At 38.8% G+C, this 19,677-nt stretch overlaps 1 protein-coding gene and 1 long non-coding RNA gene across 5 annotated transcripts in view; one reads left to right on the top strand and one right to left on the bottom strand.

The window, feature by feature from the left end:
- Positions 1–19,677, top strand: part of SLC39A9 (solute carrier family 39 member 9) — a 70,158-nt gene that overhangs the window by 5,060 nt on the left and 45,421 nt on the right. The gene's annotated exons all lie outside the window — the stretch shown is intronic.
- Positions 11,130–19,677, bottom strand: part of LOC140850727 (uncharacterized) — a 69,584-nt gene continuing 61,036 nt past the window's right edge. Inside the window, exon 4 of the long non-coding RNA XR_012133776.1 lies at positions 11,130–11,366. This is a non-coding gene — a long non-coding RNA (uncharacterized lncRNA). The remainder of the gene's footprint in view (positions 11,367–19,677) is intronic.

Raw genomic sequence — 19,677 nt, 5'->3', positions numbered from 1 at the left:
ACTGAAAAGTTTTATTTTCTCTAGGATATTATATGCATAAGTCATTGAAAGTTATCTGCATAATAATACTAGTAATCATTAGTTCTTCTGTGTACCAGGCACTAATGTGCATTATCTTATTTAATTCTTAGGATGACACTGTAAGATAGTCACTGTTAAACTTCACTTCACAATAGAACATACTCAGGCATGAAGTCACAAACACTGTTAGAGGTAGGATTTGAAACCAGTCTGAAGCACTTGACCATTAGATATTTCCCTTCTAAATGAATATTGTATAAAAAAGGAATGAAAATATCATGGATCTAAAGTTGCACCTTGAGCTCTCCAAATTAGGACCATCTAAACACCACTAGCATTTTATTCCTTAAACTCCACAAATTAGGAATATCTTTAATGGTAACATCACTAACATTTTACCTTCCACAGTACGTCTCATGTCTTGTGTTTCATGTAGCAAAATTGAAACTACAGAAGTAAGCAATCTCCAAATACTATTGAAACCTGTAAGAAGGAGCTAAGTGTGTCATAGATGCCCTTTAAATTAAATTGGAATCTGAAGCAGTTCCTATTTTGAACTATCCAAGATTAATTTCACATTTAATATCTTCATAGTTTAGTCAGTTCTAAATTGCGCTGTTCAGGAATTGATATCCTTCTTGAGGGAAGAATACCCAAAATGGATTCAAAATGCTTCTGTATGTAATAGTCTTAACCTCTCCTCTAATTGAAGAATGTAGATGTGAGACTTCGTTGAATGATAACAAGGTTTATGATCTTCTATCGCTCAGTTTGAAATCTCAAGTAACAGGCAGCAGGACTGTGTGAGTACAAGCATTTCTTTCTTTCTTTCACCCTTATTATTGAGTACCCCCCCTTGCCCCATTGCAGTCACTGTGCATCAGTGTAGTAAGATGCCACCGAGTCACTACTTGTCTTCTCTGTGCTACACTGTCTTTCCCATGACCCCACACACACCCTGTGTACCAATCATAATGCCCCTCAATCCCCTTCTCCCTCTCTTCCCACCCATCCTCCCTCACCCCTCCCTCCCTCACCCCTCCCCTTTGGTAACTGCTAGTTCTGTCTTGGAGTCTGTGAGTCTGCTGCTGTTTTGTTCCTTCAGTTTTGCTTCATTGTTATTCTCCACAAATGAGGGAAATCATTTATTTGGTACTTGTCTTTCTCCGCCTGGCTTATTTCACTGAGCCCAATACACTCTAGCTCCCTCCATGTTGTTGCATATGATAGGATTTGTTTTCTTCTCATTGTGTATATGTACCAAATCTTCTTTTATCCATTCATCTACTGATGGACACTTAGGTTGCTTCCATTTCTTGGCTATTGTAAATAGTGCTGCAGTAAACATAGGGGGTGCATATGTCTTTTTGAATCTGAGAACTTGTATTCTTTGGATAAATTCCTAGGAGTGGAATTCCTGGGTCAAATGGTATTTCTATTTTTTGTTTTTTGAGGAACCTCCATATTGCTTTCCACAGTGGTTGAACTAATTTACATTCCCACCAGAAATGTAGGAGGGTTCCACTTTCTCTGCATCCTCTCCAGCTTTTTTGTTCCTAGTCTTTTTGATGTTGGTCATCCTAACTGGTGTGAGGTGATATCTCATTGAGGTTTTAATTTGCATTTCCTGGATAATTAGCAATGTGGAGCATCTTTTCATGTACCTGTTGGCCATCTGAATTTCTTCTTTGGAGAGGTGTCTGTTCATATCCTCTGCCCATTTTTTAATAGGGTTATTTGCTTTTTGGGTGTTGAGGTGTGTGAGTTCTTATATATTTTCGATGTTAACCCCTTGTCAGATATGTCATTTACAAATATATTCTCCCATATTGTAGGATACCTTTTTGTTCTACTGATGGTGTTCTTTGCTGTACAGAAGCTTTTTAGTTTGATGTAATCCCATTTGTTCATTTTTGCTTTTGTTTACCTTGCTCAAGGAGATGCATTCAGGAAAAAGTTGCTCATGTTTATATTCAAGAGATTTTTGCCTATGTTTTCTTCTAAGAGTTTTATGGTTTCATGACTTATATTCAGGTCTTTGATCCATTTCGAGTTTACTTTTGCATATAGAATTAGACAATAATCCAGTTTCATTCTCTTAGATGTAGCTGTTCAGTTTTGCCAACGCCAGTTGTTGAAGAGACTGTCATTTCCCCATTGTATATCCATGGCTCCTTTATAGTATATTAATTGACCCTATATGCTTGGGTTTGTAACTAGGCTTTCTATTCTGTTCCATTGATGTATGGATCTGTTCTTTTGCCAGTACCAAATTATTTTGATTACTGTGGCTTTGTAGTAGAGCCTGAAGTTGGGATTTGGCTATTAGGGGTCTTTTGTGGTTCTACATGAATTTTAGAAATATTTGTTCCAGTTTGCTGTCAGTATTTTAATAGGGATTGCATTGAATCTGTAGATTGCTTTAGGCAGGATGGCCATTTTGACAATATTAATTTCCTATCCATGAGCACAGGATGTATTTCTATTTATTGGTATCTAATTTCTCTCATGAGTGTCTTGTAGTTTTCAGAGTATAGGTCTTTCACTTCCTTGGTTAGGTTTATTCCTAGGTATTTTATTCTTTTTGGTGCAGTTGTGAATGGAATTGTTTTCCTTATTTCTCTTTCTGCTAGTTCATCATTACTATATAGGAATGCAACAGATTTCTGTGTATTGATTTTGTATCCTGCAACTTTGCTGAATTCAGTTATTAGTTCTAGCAGTTTTGAGGTGGATTCTTTAGGGTTTCCTTTGTACAATATCATGTCATGTGTGAACAGTGACAGTTTAACTTCTTCCTTACCAATCTGGATGCCTTTTATATCTTTGTGTTGTCTGATTGCCATGGCTAGGACCTCCAGAACTATGTTGAATAAAAGTGGGGAGAGTGAGCATCCTTGTCTTGTTGCCAATCTTAACAGAAAGCTTTCGGCTTCTCGCTGTTAAGTATGATGTTGCCTGTGGGTTTGTCATATATGGCCTTTATTATGTTGAGGTACTTGCCCTCTGTACTCATGTTGTTGAGAGTTTTTATCATGAATGGGTGTTGAATTTTGTCGAATGCTTTTTCAACATCTATGAGATAATCATGTGATTTTGTCCTTCTTTTTGTTGATGTGGTGTATGATCTTGATGGATTTTTGAATATTGTACCATCCTTGCATCCCTGGATTACATCCTACTTGATCATGATGTATGATCTTTTTTATGTATTTTTGAATTAAATTTGCTGATACTTTGTTGAGTATTTTTGCATCTATGTCCATCAGGGATATTGGTATGTCATTTTCTTTTTTGTGGTGTCTGTCTGGTTTTTGTATTACAGTGATGCTGGCTTCAAAGAATGAGTTTGGAAGTATTCCCTTCTCTTCTACTTTTTGGAATGCTTTAAGGAGAATGGGTATTAGGTCTTCACTAAATGTTTGATAAAATTCAGCAGTGGAGCCATCTAGTGTAGAGATTTTGTTCTTAGGTAGTTTTTTATTACCATTTCAATTTTGTTGACGATAATTGGTCTGTTTGAATTTTATGTTTCTTCCTGGGTCAGCCTTGCAAGGTTATATTTTTCTAGAAAGTTGTCCATTTCTTCTAAGTTATCCAGTTTGTTAGCATGTAATTTTTCATAGTATTCTGAAGTAATTCTTTGTATTTCTGTGGTGTCCATAGTGATTTTTTCCTTTCTCATTCTGATTCTGTTTATGTGTGTAGACTCTCTTTTTTTCTTGATAAGTCTGGCTAGGGGGTTATCTATTTTGTTTATTTTCTCATAGAACCAGCTCCTACTTTCATAGATTCTTTTGTTTTATTCTTCTTGATTTTATTTTTTTCTGCTGTAGTCTTTATTATATCCCTCCTTCTACTGATTTTGGGCCTCACTTGTTCTTCTTTTTCTAGTTTCATTAATTGTAAATTCAGACTGTTCATATGCGATTGTTCTTTCCTGAGGTAGGCCTGTACTGCAGTATACTTCCCTCTTAGCATGGCCTTTGCTGCATCCCACAGATTTTGCAGTGTTGAGTTATTGTTGTCATTTGTCTCCATATATTGCTTGATCTCTGTTTTTATCTGGTCACTGATCCATTGATTATTTAGGAGCATGTTGTTAAGCCTCCATGTGTTTGTGGGTTTCTTTGTTTTCTTTGAGTAATTTATTTCTAGTTTCATACCTTTGTGGTCTGAGAAGCTGGTTGGTACAATTTCAATCTTTTTGAATTTAGTAAGGCTCTTTTTGTGGCCTAGTATATGATCTATTCTTGAAAATGTTTCATGTGCACTTGAGAAAAATGTGTATCCTGTTGCTTTTGGGTAGAGTGTTCTGTAGATGTCTGTTATGTCCATTTGTTCTAATGTGTTGTTCAGTGCCTCTGTCTCCTTACTTATTTTCTGTCTGGTTGATCTGCCCTTTGGAGTGAGTGGTGTGTTGAACTGTCTTAAAATGAATGCATTGCATTCTATTTCCCCCTTTAATTCTCTTGGTATTTGTTTCACACATGTAGGTGCTCCTATGTTGGGAGTGTAGATATTTATAATGGTTATATCCTCTTGTTGAACTGACCCCTTTATCATTATTTAATGTCCTTTATCTCTTGTTACTTTCTTTGTTTTAAAGTCTATTTTGTCTGATACAAGTACTGCAACTCCTGCTTTTTTCTGTCTATTAGTTGCATGAAATATCTTTTTCCATCCTTTCACTTTTAGTCTGTGTATGTCTTTGGGTTTGAAGTGAGTCTCTTTTAGGTACCATATAGACAGGTCTTGTTTTTTTATCCATTCAGTGATTCTGTGTCTTTTGATTGGTGCATTCAGACCATTTACATTTAGGGTGATTATTGATAGATATGTACTTATTGCCATTGCAGGTTTTAGATTTGTGGTTACCAAAGGTTCAAGAGTAACTTCCTTACTACCTAACAATCTAACTTAACTCACTTAGTATACTATTGCAAATACAATCTAAAGGTTCTTTTTTTATTCCCTCCTTTTTCTCCCTCCTCCATTCTTTATATATTAGGTATCATATTCTGTACTCTTTGTCTGTCCCCTGACTGACTTTGGGTGTAATTGATTTGATTTTGCATCTGCTTAGTAATTAATCATTCTACTTTTTTTTACTGTGGTTTTATTTCCTCTGGTGATAGCTATTTAGCCTTAGAAACACTTCATCTATAGCAGTCCCTCCAAAATACACTGTAAAGATGGTTTGTGGGAGGTAAATTCTCTCCGCTTTTGGTTATCTGGAAATTGTTTAATGTCTCCTTGAAGTTTAAATGATAATTTTGCTAGGTACAGTATTCTTGGTTTGAGGCCCTTCTGCTTCATTGCATTAAATATATCATACCACTCCCTCTGGCCTGTAACGTTTCTGCTGAGAAGTGTGATGATAGCCTGATGGGTTTTCCTTTGTATGTGATTTTTTTTCTCTCTCTGGATGTTTTTAAAAGTCTGTCTTTATCCTTGATCTTTACCATTTTAATTATCATATGTCTTGGTGTTGTCTTCCTTGGGTCCTTTGTGTTGGGAGATCTGTGTAACTCCATGGCCTGGGAGCCTATCTTCTTCCCCAGATTGGGGAAGTTCTCAGCAATTACCTCCTCAAAAACACTTTCTATCCCTTTTTCTCTCTACTCTTCCTCTGGTACCCCTATAATGCAAATATTGTTCCTTTTGGATTGGTCACAGAGTTCTCTCAGTATTCTTTCATTCCTACAAATCCTTTTTTCTCTCTGTGCCTCAGCTTGTATTCCTGTTCTCTAGTTTCTGTCATTTACTTTCTCCTCTACTTTATCTAATCTGCTTTTAAATACCTCCATTGTATGTTTCATTTCAGATACTGTATTTTTCAGCATTTGTATCTCATTTCTGAATTCCTCCCTGAGTTCTTGGATATTTTTCTGTAGCTCCATGATCATGTTTATAATTTTTATTTTGATATCTTTTTCAGGATGATTAATGAGTTCAGTTTCACCTCACCCTCTTTCAGGTGTTTGGGGGATTTTTGTTTGAACCAGGTTCCTTTGACATTTCATATTTGTAGGTAGTGCCATCTAGTGCCCAGAAGCTCTACTCTCTGGAGCTGCTCAGTCCTTGGAGCGATGGCGGAGGTCACAGGTGAGCCTCCAGTGCCTGTCTGGAGGAAAGAGCTCTTTCCTGCTTCCCGGCTGCAGTGCCTGCCTCCACTGCCAGGGCCAGTGGGCTGATTGCACAGGGAGTAGACTCTATGCTTTGCACTTGTAGCTTCCATAGGCAGGGCCACCCATTGGCAGGGTTTAGCTGGTTTGCTAGCTGGTGCCAGCTGGGAGGAAGGTGCAGCAGGCTGCGTATCATGGTTGGGGGCCTCATAGGTGCATAGCCAGCCAGGGGGATTGAGCACCTGAAAGTTCCCAACCTGCTGGACAGAGTGCTCTCGGACAATTTTGTTCATCTGTCCTTTGTTCTGAGCAGCAAGCTTTATGCAATCCTTGCCCCTTTAGCAGCCCTCTCACTGTTAGAAGTCTCTCAGACTGCCTGCCTTTCTTTTGTCCCAGAGCAGCCAGTTGTGGATACATGTTTTCCCGTGGATACGTGTTTTCCACAAGTGACTGGAATCTCAGTCTCTCCAAGTATTCCCCTGCCTTAGCTTTCCATCCCCACTAATCTCCAGAGCACCATGTAATATAGGTTCCTGTTCCCAAAGCAGATCTCCAGGGCTGGGTGTTCAGCAGTCTTAGGCCTCCACCCGCTCCCACTCCATTTCTCTTTCTCCCATGAGCTGGGGTGGAGGAAGGGGTTGTGTGCCTCCAGATCACGGCTTTGGTACTTTAGCCTCTTCCTTGAGGTCTGCTGTTTTCCCCAGGTGTAGGCAGTCTGCCACAGCCTTCTTTCCTGTTGCTCTTCAGGATTTGATGTATTTGCTATATTTTCATATATGTGGTTTTGGGAGGAGGTTTCTGTCTCACCTCTCATGGTACCATCTTTAATCCCAGTTACAAGTATTTCTTAAAACCTATCATGGAATTTAGAAATTGTGATCCTTGAATATTAACATTCAGTCTGGTCTAGAAATTCTTCTGCCCCAGTTATATGGATGTGAAAGGATCTTGGGGTTAATTACTAGAGAATTACATCAACTATGTATTAGAAATCCTGTGTTTATCCAGGGGTCAATTTTCTATTAACCAAAAAATTCTGTCCTCACTTCTGTACCTTATATTTTCTTTTTATTAACACTATTTGCATTTAACAGAGCACATCGAGGAAAGAAGACAGGTACTAAAAACAAAAAAATGAAACAAGGAAATGAGTTTTGTAGAGAAGCAGGTTAGCCTAGTGCTTAAGATTTTTGAGCTAGACTGTGTAGGTTTAGATTGTGGCTCTGCCATTTGCTGGCTATATGAGGCTGGGCAAATTACTTTTGTTTGTAAGTGGGGATAATAGAAATACCTACCTGTTAGGATTAAATGAATTAATATATGTAAAGTGATTAGCATATGCTTGGCAATAGTAGTTAATAAATATATTAGTTATTATAATAGAGATGAAGGAAGAGAATATTGGTAGTGCCTCTTGTGTAAAATTTGTGCATCCAGAAACCTCATTAACCTAAAGGACCAAAAATGTCTCCAATTAGCGAGCTAGCCCAAAGAGCAAGCCTTTTACATGTCCTTGTCTCTCACTCTTCTGTATATTTTTTTTGTAATTCTAGTAGGCTAGTATTCCACTGACCAGTTTATTGCTCCAAATTCACTCTTCATTGACTATGCAAAAACAGATCTGGGCCCTTTAAATGTTTTTCCTTTGCTAGCTGGCACAAAGTTGTGCTTTGTCAATAGAAGATACTGGAGAGAAATTGTGAGAAGAAGGGGTTTTCCTTCTTGGTTCTGGCATGCTTGCTCAGCAGGCTCCTAGGTGACTTCTCTGGCACCAATTCCTGTAGCACAAGCAGTCTCCGCATTGTCCAGCTTCCCCAGCACAGGCTTCTGAGGCTAGGCTTTTCCATTGCCTAACTCCTGCACTGAAGGCCACTTTTAAGGCCCCAGACACCTACTGAACACACAGCTTCTCCTGTACCTAGTACTCAGTACTTCCCATTGGGACACACCTTGGGTAGTTTTTATGAGAGTCTCTCCAGTAAGACACTTTCCCATGAACACCCTAAAGTGCAGATTTCCAGCACGTTCCACTAGTGTGGCCCTACAGAAACTTCCCTGCCTGTAACATTGTGATTTATACTAAGAAATGTATATTTGGTTGAGTCCCTATTCCTGGCCTGGATCTCCTAAAATCCTTGGAATTTCCTAAGTGTGGAGAGCCATAAAGGTGTCTTGTTAGGTGAATGAGGTGACTTTTGGAACACCTTAGGTCACAGTTGGAACTTTCAGTCCCATTAAGGAGTGGAAAGGAGGTTGAACCAATGGCCAGTGATTTAGTCATTCTTGCCCTGTAATGAAGCTTCCATTAAAAACTCAAAAGAAGAGGAGTACAGAGAGCTTCCAGGTTGGTGAACACATGGAGTTGCTAGGATAGTTTCATGCTCAGAGACAGCATGGAAGCTCTGGCTCTTGCCCTATGCATCTCTTCTACCTGAATTATATCTTTTTTATAATAAATCTGTAATCTATAAATAAAATGTTTCTCTATCTTCTGTGAGCCACTCTAACAAATCAACCAAACACAAGGAGGAGGGGGTCCTTAGGACCCCCAATCTATAGATGATCCCCTAGACTTGCAACTGGCCTCCAAAGTGTGGGGCAGAGGTCCAGGGGAGGGCTGGGGTGGGTGTGGGAGGAGCCCTGAGCTGATTCTGTCTCCAGGTAGTGTCCAGAGTTGAGGTGAACTTGTAGGTCACCCAGCTGGTGTCCCAACATTGCTTGGTATGGGGGACTCCCCCCCCAGCCACATATGTACCAGAATTGGGCCCAGAACCTTTTACTGCCATTCATTGAGCCCCAGCCACACCCTCTCTAGCAGTGTTTGGATCTCAGCCCTTGTAGAACTTTTTCTTTGAGCACTCTTATCTTAGTCCTGGGTAGTCACTGTTCCTTTTATCTGCTACTCCTATATTCTTTAGTTCTCTCTTGCTAGCTAATTTGTCATTATTCCAGTCCTTGGTTATAGTTGTTCTGTATGTTAAATGTTACATTTCTTGTTCAAATTACTCTATGATTTCTCTTTCTTAATTGTACTCTGACTAATGCAACTAGGTAATGGGTCATAAAAATCAAATAACTATTGAGGCTGATCAGTGAGTCAGGCTTAAAGAAAGGTAAAACAGTTCAAGTGTCATGATACATGCCAGCTGGCCTTCAGTGTCATTGCCTGGGAGTTAGGGAGTAGTGAGAACTGTGGTCAGGTGAAGAGCATGTGCCATTTGATGATACTATCCCTGGTGTTCTCAAATTGTCCTACTCTTCAGAAGCTAGAAATCTGGATTTTTATGTGAAATCTTCTGAATTTCATATTTTGGCTACTAATTAAAATATATCACTGTGTGGGCCAACCGACCCATGTTTGTGAGTTACCAGTCTAAACCCCTGGGCTTGGACCTATTTCCGAGCTCTTTGACAACTAGAAACAGCAAAGTAGGAAGGGTGGGAGTAAGTAGAAGAAATATGTCACAGCATAACAACAAGGTGGGGAGGACTGAAAAAAAATTCAAATTATTAAAAAACCTCAAAGTATGGTTGTTTAGAACCAAATAAAGGGAAAAACATCTCTGTTTAAGCTAAGGGCCTTGTGCTGTCTAATCTGACCATAACACAATAATTAAAAATAATAAGAGCTGCAGTGTGTCAGCTTGTGTGTCAAGTCTGTGTTGATCGTAATAGTAACCTTGGAAGAGATCATTCTTGTCCTGTTGATAGATTAGGAAACAGCCTCAAAGTTTAGTAAGTTCAAAGCCATTATTTATATAGTCTCTAATTAGATGAACAAAAAATTTTTTTCTAAGACCTAGCTATACAATAGAGGCTCTTTGTGAAAATGTAGAAAACATGATAATCTATAAAAAGATTGCAAAATCATCTGTTATTCCACTGTCCATTGAGAATTACTACTAACATTTCTGTTTCTTTGCATTCCTTTTTTTCTATTTGTTTGCATTTTTAACATGGTTGTTTATGTGGTACCTGTATAATTTTGCATTCTCCCTTCTTTTACCTAGTAATATAAGCATTTTTTATAATTAAAAATATGTTCTAGGCATTTTTAAATGTCTTCATTACACTGTTATTTTATGTATAGAAATTCTTACTATGCATTTAGTTTTCAAGTTTTTGCCATGATAATAGTATTGAATGAATATTTTCATGTCTACTAATATGACCATATTTAAGCGTATTTCCTCAGGGGTAGAATGACAGGAACAAAGGGCATAAATGTCCTTAAAAAGGTTCTCAATCTGTATTACTAGGTTTTTTTAATGTATTTTTTTAAGCAAATGCAAATGACACTTCTCACAAACACTGAGTACTATGTTAATTTTTAAAACCTTGCTGAATTTGATAGAGAAAAAAATATTTTATTATTTAAATTGTCTTAGTTCAGTTGAACTTCTTATACATTAAGAATATATTATTTATTGCCAGTGTTTTTCCAGGCTCTTTCCCAATGGGTTCTTGTTTGGTTTTGGTTTTGTAGTCATACCAAACACTTTTACGGGATTTCCATTTATGTTTAGATCCGTTATGTTTAGAAAGGATTCTTATACAAAAAGAAAAACAAATTCATCTTGTTTCTTAAGATTGGAGGAAGTGGCATTGATAGTATTGCTTGTTACTACCTCTATGTCAAGTGAATTAGGAAAGCTTATATACCACTGGCAAAATGGCAACTATAGCTTTGTTCACTGGAACTTTTATCCAAGTATCTGGGTTTCGTTTTGTTATTCTTGAGAAGGAATGGCTTCAAGCTTTTTCTGCATGCTTCTCATGATAATTGAAGATAAAGGTTACTTTGTGTAAGTGAGCTCATACCATCCTTCTATATGATCATAGAATAATAATAGTTGTCCTCACAACCCCCTCTTACAGAGAAGGACACTGGGACACTGTGTGCCTAGGGTCACACAGCTGCTACTTAGAGGGAGTAACTTTTTAGCATCTTCTCTCAGTTTTAAGGACTTGAAGACAAAGTCAGAATTTGAGTTTTCTTTATTACATGTTAATTACACTTAGCAGCAGGAAATGTAGTAGTTAAATTGATGTTAGGAAGCATCTTCTTGAAGCAGGTTTATTTGTAAGAATATGGAGAAAGCCTTTGTTGCTTGAACGAGAGTTACTCTGTGCTCTGTGATATTTCATCTCTTCAGTGCTTAGAGCTTTGAAAGGATTGATCTTCTAACAAGAGAAGCGTCTTTATTTTTTAGGAACCTATAGTTGGTGCAAAAAATACATTAAAAAAAAACTATAGTTGGTGCTTTTGGTATTAAAGTAGGAGAGTACAGGGGCATTGGAAAAAACTATTCTCAATATTAAAAGCTTTAAAAATTATTGGCTTATATTTAGTTGAACCGAACAATTTATTGACTATTTCTATGAGCAAGGAAAGAAAAACCATTTAACTACCTTGGTATCTGCCAAGAAAAGTAGACTGACTTCAGAACTTGGCATTGACAGTTAATGGTGTTGAATACAAGCTGTTGTTTTAATTAATATGCCTGGTGAGTCCTTTGGCTTAGTCAGGCTACAGCTGTGAAACTGTAAAATGAGATGACATAAAAGCAATGGCATTGCATGGCTCATGTGTCCCTTGAGCAAATATGTCACTTCTCTGACAGAAACTGTTGCTTTGGAAACTCACTTTTCATCTTGAACTACACTTGGGATTCGTAGTTCTTCATTTCAATACACTCTTTTAGTGTTTTACTATAAGCAAAGAAGAGAACCTGTCAGCATTTTAACTTCGACATATACACAGTTTTGAGATTGAATTCCAAGTTGTGAAGTTGTATGAAGGAATATTTATATAGTTAAGAAATTAAAAATAAAAATTGAAACTACCACCTAAAGCAATGATGCATTTTTTTACTATTGATTATTCTTCTCATCAAAAGTGTTTTGCCTTTATAATAGCTGTCACTGTGAGAACCCTGGCAGACATCTACCAAGCTGATAAAAGTTATATAGGCTAAAATAATCTTCATGTTACTTTGTTTAAGATTGAAAAAGTGACTGAACAAGGTTTTGAGCTCCTGGGGAAAAAATAGATGTCATTCAAGATTTTCTCACTAGTGAGACAAATGACAGCATTGCTTCACATTTACTGTGATGGAATCCTATGATAGATCTTTATTATATGTACTAGAATACCGTGTGAGCCAAAGCATAAGTTACAAATCAATTAGCCACTGAAAATTTTTGATATTGTTAATGCTTAACAAGGGATATTGTAGGCCTGTTTCCCCTCACAAATACTGTAAAGAGATTCCACCACATTTGTATATTTGTTGATATTAGGGCCAGTGAAGTAGTGGGTACCAAGTCGCTAGTGTCTTGCATGGTGTTGGGCATTCAGTTCATTCTTTGAATAAATATCTAGAGAGAATCTATTATGTGCCAGATACTGTCCTATAAACTGAAAGTTCAGTAGTAAATTAAAAACAAAAGACTCTGTCGTCATAGAACTTAATTTGGGGGGAGGGGTTACAGGGACACACAAACAGTGTACAGTGGATGTTTAACTTCATTGGTAAATACATGTGCTTTACTTAATTTCAAAATGAACTCAAAATGTAATACAGTGATTCTAGCTCACATTGCCTTTCCTGCAAGGAAATACTACAAAGTTAGAAGATTTACTTAGGTCAACTTATGACATCTTTCTACAAATTCTCAAATTCTTTGCTTCTGATTTTTTGTGTGTGTGCTATTATAATACAGATCTCATGCTTACTGTATACACCAGGGTTTTCAAGGCTTTTGAGTTTCACAGGCCAATAATATTTTTGAAATAGGGAAAATTCATGCAGGATTACTCGCTTTCGATTTTGCCAAGTAAGGACACTAAAAAGAAAAACAATAACTATTGTCATCATCATTTCTTAAAAGTAAGGACATTTTAAGACCAAAACGTAAGTAGGACATTTTATCAGTATAAAGAATAGTCCTCCACATTGAAGAAATAAAATGTTATGAAAATCTCATTACATTGTCCTTTCTTTATCATGTTCACATGGACTTTCAGAAGCAATCAATAGAGAACAATTATAACTAATTACAATTTGTTTTTTTCCTCTTGGTGTTGCCAAGTGGTTATTTGGGCTCACGCTATTTAAAGAGGTTGTGTGATTGAATGTTATCTTTTCTCAGAGGTAAATTTTATATAATGGGTTGTATGTACTGTACCATGTGATGGACAGTGTCTTGAAATGTCTAGAGCAGCAGAGTGCAATGTCAAATTTAACCATGCCTCTACAATTTAGTAGCCCAGTCATATAATCTTAGGTAGACCATTTCTTAACTGTGGTCTTTGATTTTTCATCTGTGTATTCTGAGGATAATTTCTTACATTTTCTTTTTTTTTTTTTTTGGTATCATTAATCTACAATTACATGAAGAACATTATGTTTACTAGGCTCCGCCCTTCACCAAGTCCCCCCACATACCCCTTCACAGTCACTGTCCTCAATGTAGTAAGATGCTGTAAAATCACTACTTGTCTTCTCTGTGTTGCACAGCCCTCCCCGTGCCCCCTCCTACACTATACATGCTGATCATAATGCCCCCTTTCTTTTTTCCCACCCATATCCCTCCCTTCCCACCCATCGTCCCCAGTCCCTTTCCCTTTGGTAACTGTTAGTCCATTCTTGGGTTCTGTGATTCTGCTGCTGTTTTGTTCCTTCAGTTTTCTTTTGTTCTTATACTCCACATATGAGTGAAATCATTTGGTACTTGTCTTTCTCTGCCTGGCTTATTTCACTGAGCATAATACCTTCTAACTCCATCCACATTGTTGCAAATGGTAGGATCTGTTTTTTTCTTATAGCTGAGTAATACTCCATTGTGTATATGTACCACATCTTCTTTAACCATTCATCTACTGATGGACATTTAGGTTGCTTCCATATCTTGGCTATTGTAAATAGTGCTGCAATAAACATAGGGGTGCATCTGTCTTTTTCAAACTGGAGTGCTGCATTCTTAGAGTAAATTCCTAGAAGTGGAATTCCTGGGTGAAATGGTATTTTTATTTTGAGCATTTTGAGGAACCTCCATACTGCTTTCTACAGTGGTTGAACTAATTTACATTCCCACCAGCAGTGTAGGAGGGTTCCCCTTTCTCCACAACCTCGCCAACATTTGTTGTTCTTTGTTTTTTGGATGGTGGTGATCCTTACTGGTGTGAGGTGATATCTCATTGTGGTTTTAATTTGCATTTCTCTGATGACAAGCAATGTGGAGCATCTTTTCATGTGTCTGTTGGCCATCTGAATTTCTTCTTTAGAGAACTGTCTATTCAGCTCCTCTGCCCATTTTTTAATTGGATTATTTGCTTTTTGTTTGTTGAGGTGGGTGTCACTCTTTATCGGATGTCAACCCTTTATCGGATCTGTCATTTATGAATATATTCTCCCATACTGTAGGATACCTTTTTGTTCTGTTCATGGTGTCCTTTGCTGTACAGAAGCTTTTCAGCTTGATGTAGTCCCACTTGTTCATTTTTGCTTTTGTTTCCCTTGCTGGGGGAGATATGTTCAAGAAGAGGTCACTGATGTTTATGTCTAAGAGATTTTTGCCTATGTTTTTTTCTAAGAGTTTTATGGTTTCATGACTTACATTCAGGTCTTTGATCCATTTCGAATTTACTTTTGTGTATGGGGTTAGACAGTGATCCAGTTTCATTCTCTTACATGTAGTTGTCCAGTTTTGCCAGCACCATCTGTTGAAGAGACTGTCATTTCCCCATTGTATGTCCATGGCCCCTTTATCGAATATTAGTTGACCATATATGTTTGGGTTAATGTTTGGAGTCTCTATTCTGTTCCATTGGTCTGTGGCTCTATTCTTGTGCCAGTACCAAATTGTCTTGATTACTGTGGATTTGTAGTAGAGCTTGAAGTTGGGGAGTGAGATCCCCCCGCCACTTCATTCTTCCTTCTCAGGATTGCTTTGGCTATTCGGGGTCTTTGGTGTTTCCATATGAATTTTTAAACTATTTGTTCCAGTTCATTGAAGAATGCTGTTGGTAATTTGATAGGGATTGCATCAAATCTGTATATTGTTTTGGGCAGGATGGCCATTTTGACAATATTAATTCTTCCTAGCCAGGAGCATGGGATGAGTTTCCATTTGTTAGTGACCTCTTTAATTTCCCTTAAGAGTGTCTTATAGTTTTCAGGGTATAGGTCTTTCACTTCCTTGGTTAGGTTTATTCCTAGGTATTTTATTCTTTTTGATGCTATTGTGAATGGAATTGTTTTCCTGATTTCTCTTTCTATTAGTTCATTGTTAGTGTATAGGAAAGCTACAGATTTCTGTGTGTTAGTTTTGTATCCTGCAACTTTGCTGAATTCCGATATCAGTTCTAGTAGTTTTGCAGTGGAGTCTTTAGGGTTTTTTATGTACAATATCATGTCATCTGCAAATAGTGACAGTTTGACTTCTTCTTTACCAATCTGGATTCCTTGTATTTCTTTGTTTTGTCTAATTGCTGACACTAGGACCTCCAGTACTATGTTGAGTAACAGTGGGGAGAGTGAGCATCCCTGTCTTGTTCCTGATCTCAGAGGAAAAGTTTTCAGCTTCTCGCTGTTCCGTATGATGTTGGCTGTGGGTTTATCATATATGGGCTTTATTATGTTGAGGTACTTGCCCTCTGTAAACATTTTGTTGAGAGCTTTTATCATGAATGGATGCTGAATTTTGTCGAATGCTTTTTCAACATCTATGGAGATGATCATGTGGTTTTTGTCATTCTTTTGTTGATGTGGTGGATGATGTTGATGGATTTTCAAATGTTGTACCATCCTTGCATCCCTGGGATGAATCCCACTTGGTTATCATGTATGATTCTCTTGAGGTATTTTTGAATTCAGTCTGCTAATATTTTGTTGAGTATTTTTGCATCTACGTTCATCAGGGATATTGGTCTGTAGTTTTCTTTTTTTGGTGGGGTCTTTGCCTGGTTTTGGTATTAGGGTGATGTTGGCTTCATAGAATGAATTTGGGAGTATTCCCTCCTCTTCAATTACTTGGAAAACTTTAAGGAGAATGGGTATTATGTCTTCTCTGTATGTCTGATAAAATTCCAAGGTAAATCCATCTGGCCCGGGGGTTTTGTTCTTGGGTAGTTTTTTGATTACGGCTTCAATTTCATTGCTGGTAATTGGTCTGTTTATATTTTCTGTTTCTTTCTGGGTCAGTCTTGGAAGGTTGTATTTTTCTAGGAAGTTGTCCATTTCTCCTAGGTTTTCCAGCTTGTTAGCATATAGGTTTTCGTAGTACTCTCTAATAATTCTTTGTGTTTCTGTGGGGTCCGTCGTGATTTTTCCTTTCTCGTTTCTGATTCTGTTGATGTGTGTTGACTCTCTTTTTCTCTTAATAAGTCTGGCTAGAGGCTTATCTATTTTGTTTATTTTCTCGAAGAACCAGCTCTTGGTTTCATTGATTTTTTTCTATTGTTTTATTCTTCTCAATTTTATTTATTTCTTCTCTGATCTTTATTATGTCCCTCCTTCTGCTAACCTTAGGCCTCATTTGTTCTTCTTTTTCCAATTTCAATAATTGTGACATAAGACCATTCATTTGGGATTGTTCTTCCCTCTTTAAATATGCCTGGATTGCTATATACTTTCCTCTTAAGACTGCATTTGCTGAGTCTCACAGTAGTTGGGGCTTTGTGTTATTGTTGTCATTTGTTTCCATATATTGCTGGATCTCCATTTTAATTTGGTTGTTGATCCATTGATTATTTAGGAGCATGTTGTTAATGTGTCTATGTGTTTGTGAGCCTTTTTGCTTTGTTTGTACAATTTATTTCTAGTTTTATACCTTTGTGGTCTGAAAAGTTGGTTGGTAGGATTTCAGTCTTTTGAAATTTACTGAGGCTCTTTTTGTGGCCTAGTATGTGGTCTATTATGGAGAATGTTCCATGTTAACTTGAGAAGAATGTGTATCCTGTTGCTTTTGGATGTAGAGTTCTATTGATGTCTATTAGGTCCATCTGTTCTAGTGTGTTGTTCAGTGCCTCTGTGTCCTTACTTATTTTCTGTCTGGTAGATCTGTCCTTTGGAGTGAGTGGTGTGTTAAAGTCTCCCAAAATGAATGCATTGCATTCTATTTCCTCCTTTAATTCTGTTAGTATTTGTTTCACATATGTTGGTGCTCCTGTGTTGGGTGCATATATGTTTATAATGGTTATATCCTCTTGTTGAACTGAGCCCTTTATCATTATGTAATGTCCTTCTTTATCTCTCGTTACTTTCTTTGTTTTGAAATCTATTTTATCTGATACTAGTATTGCAACACCTGCTTTTTTTCTCCCTGTTGTTTGCATGAAATATCTTTTTCCATCCCTTGACTTTTAATCTGTGCAAGTCTTTGGGTTTGAGGTGAGTCTCTTGTTAGCAGCATATAGATGGGTCTTGCTTTTTTATCCATTCTATTACTCTGTGTCTTTTGATTGGTGCATTCAGTCCATTTACATTTAGGGTGATTATTGAAAGATATGTACTTATTGCCATTGCAGGCTTTAGATTCATGGTTACCAAAGGTTCAAGGTTAGCTTGTTTACTACCTTACCGTCTAACTTAACTCGCTTATTGAGCTATTATAAACACTGTCTGATGATTCTTTATTTCTCTCTCTTCTTATTCCTCCTCCTCCAATCTTCATATGTTGGTTTGTTCTGTACTCCTTTTAGGAGTGCTCCCATCTAGAGCAGTCCCTCTAAGATGCCCTGTAGAGGTGGTTTGTGGGAGGCAAATTCCCTCAACTTTTGCTTGTTTGGGAATTGTTAATCCCTCCTTCATATTTAAATGATAATCGTGCTAGATACAGTATTCTTGGTTCAAGGCCCTTCTGTTTCATTGCATTAAATATATCATGCCATTCTCTTCTGGCCTGTAAGGTTTCTGTTGAGAAGTCTGATGATAGCCTGATGGGTTTTCCTTTGTAGGCGACCGTTTTTTTCTCTTTGGCTGCCTTTAATACTCTGTTCTTGTCCTTGATCTTTGCCACTTTAATTATTATGTGTCTTGGTGTTGTCCTCTTTGGGTCTCCTCTGTTGGGAGTTCTGTGTGCTTCCGTAGTATGAGCAACTATTTCCTCCCCCAGTTTGGGGAAGTTCTCAGCAATTATTTCTTCAAAGACACTTTCTATCCCTTTCTCTCTCTCTTCTTCTTCTGGTACCCCTATAATGCGGATATTGTTCCTTTTGGATTGGTCACACAGTTCTCTTAATACTGTTTCATTCCTGGAGATCCTTTTACCTCTCTCTGTGTCAGGTTCTATGCGTTCCTGTTCTCTGGTTTCTGTTCCATCAATGGCCCCTTGCATCTTATCCATTCTGCTTATAAATCCTTCCAGAGATTGTTTCATTTCTGTAATCTCCCTCTGTACGTCATCCCTTAGCTCTTGTATATTTCTATACAGCTCCATCAACATGTTTATGATTTTTATTTTGAATTCTTTTTCAGGGAGACTGGTTAGATCTGTCTCTGCAGATCCTCTCTCAGGGGTTGTCTGGACTATTTTGGACTGGATTAAATTTTTCTGCCTTTTCATGGTGATAGCAGTGGCTGTAGGCAGGTTGCAGGTGTGTCACCTGAGAGAAGAAAGTCCTTTCATGCTTGCTGGATGCCTTGCCCTTCTCCACTGCCTGTGTCGGTTACCCGCACTCCTGGAGCAGCCACCGGGTTAGTCCCCTAAGCTGCTGTGGGCAGGGTCTCTGTCAGAGCATCGCAGAGCCCTGCGGGGAGTGACAGGCACACCAGGTGCGCTCCTCCATGATAGCAGCGCCCCTGCCAGGCAGCTCTGTGCCAGCAGCAGCCTTTGGGTCTGGCCCGGGCGGCTGTGCGTTAGGCTGGGATTCCAGTTGGCTGCTGGAAGCACAGCTGCTCCCTCCGGCACTGCTGCAGGTGCGCGTGGGCCTCTCCCATGCCCCTCTGGTGCTGCCGCCACTGGCATGTGCAGGCCACTCCTGGGCCACTTGGTCGACACCGCTGCGGGCTTGTGCAGACCTCTCCGAGGCCCCTCTGGTGCTGCAATTGCCGGTGCACACAGGCCTCTCGGTCACTGCTGCTTTGGGCTTGTGTGGACCTCTCCTGGGCCCCTCTGGTGCTGCTGCCCCCGGCACACGCGAGCCACTCCCGGGCTGCTCAATAGCCACCGTGGTGGGCTCGCACGAGGCGCTCCCAATCCCCTTGGGCACCACCGCCCCCTGCGCATGCTGCCACTCTCCCACTACTGGACTGGTGTGTCGGTGGCCATGCCAGTTGGGGGAATGACTGGCAGGCTGCTTAGTGCCGTGAGGGGCTTCAGAGCTGCGCTGCTGCCCACAGGGTTAGGGCGCCTAAAGTTCCCCGGGATTCCCCGCTGCTGACTAAGTGTGCCAGGACAACTTCATCCAGCTGTGAGGTCCCTGTCTCTTTAAGACTTGCAGAAAGCACTCGCTTTTTTTTTGTCTCAGGGGCGCCAGTTGCGGGGACCTGCCTGCAGGTTTTGCTTTTCCATTTCTCTAATA

Source organism: Manis javanica, chromosome 8, assembly GCF_040802235.1.
Source record: "Manis javanica isolate MJ-LG chromosome 8, MJ_LKY, whole genome shotgun sequence".
Taxonomy (NCBI): Eukaryota; Metazoa; Chordata; class Mammalia; order Pholidota; family Manidae; genus Manis; species Manis javanica.
This window is presented reverse-complemented; position numbering and strand designations above follow the sequence as displayed.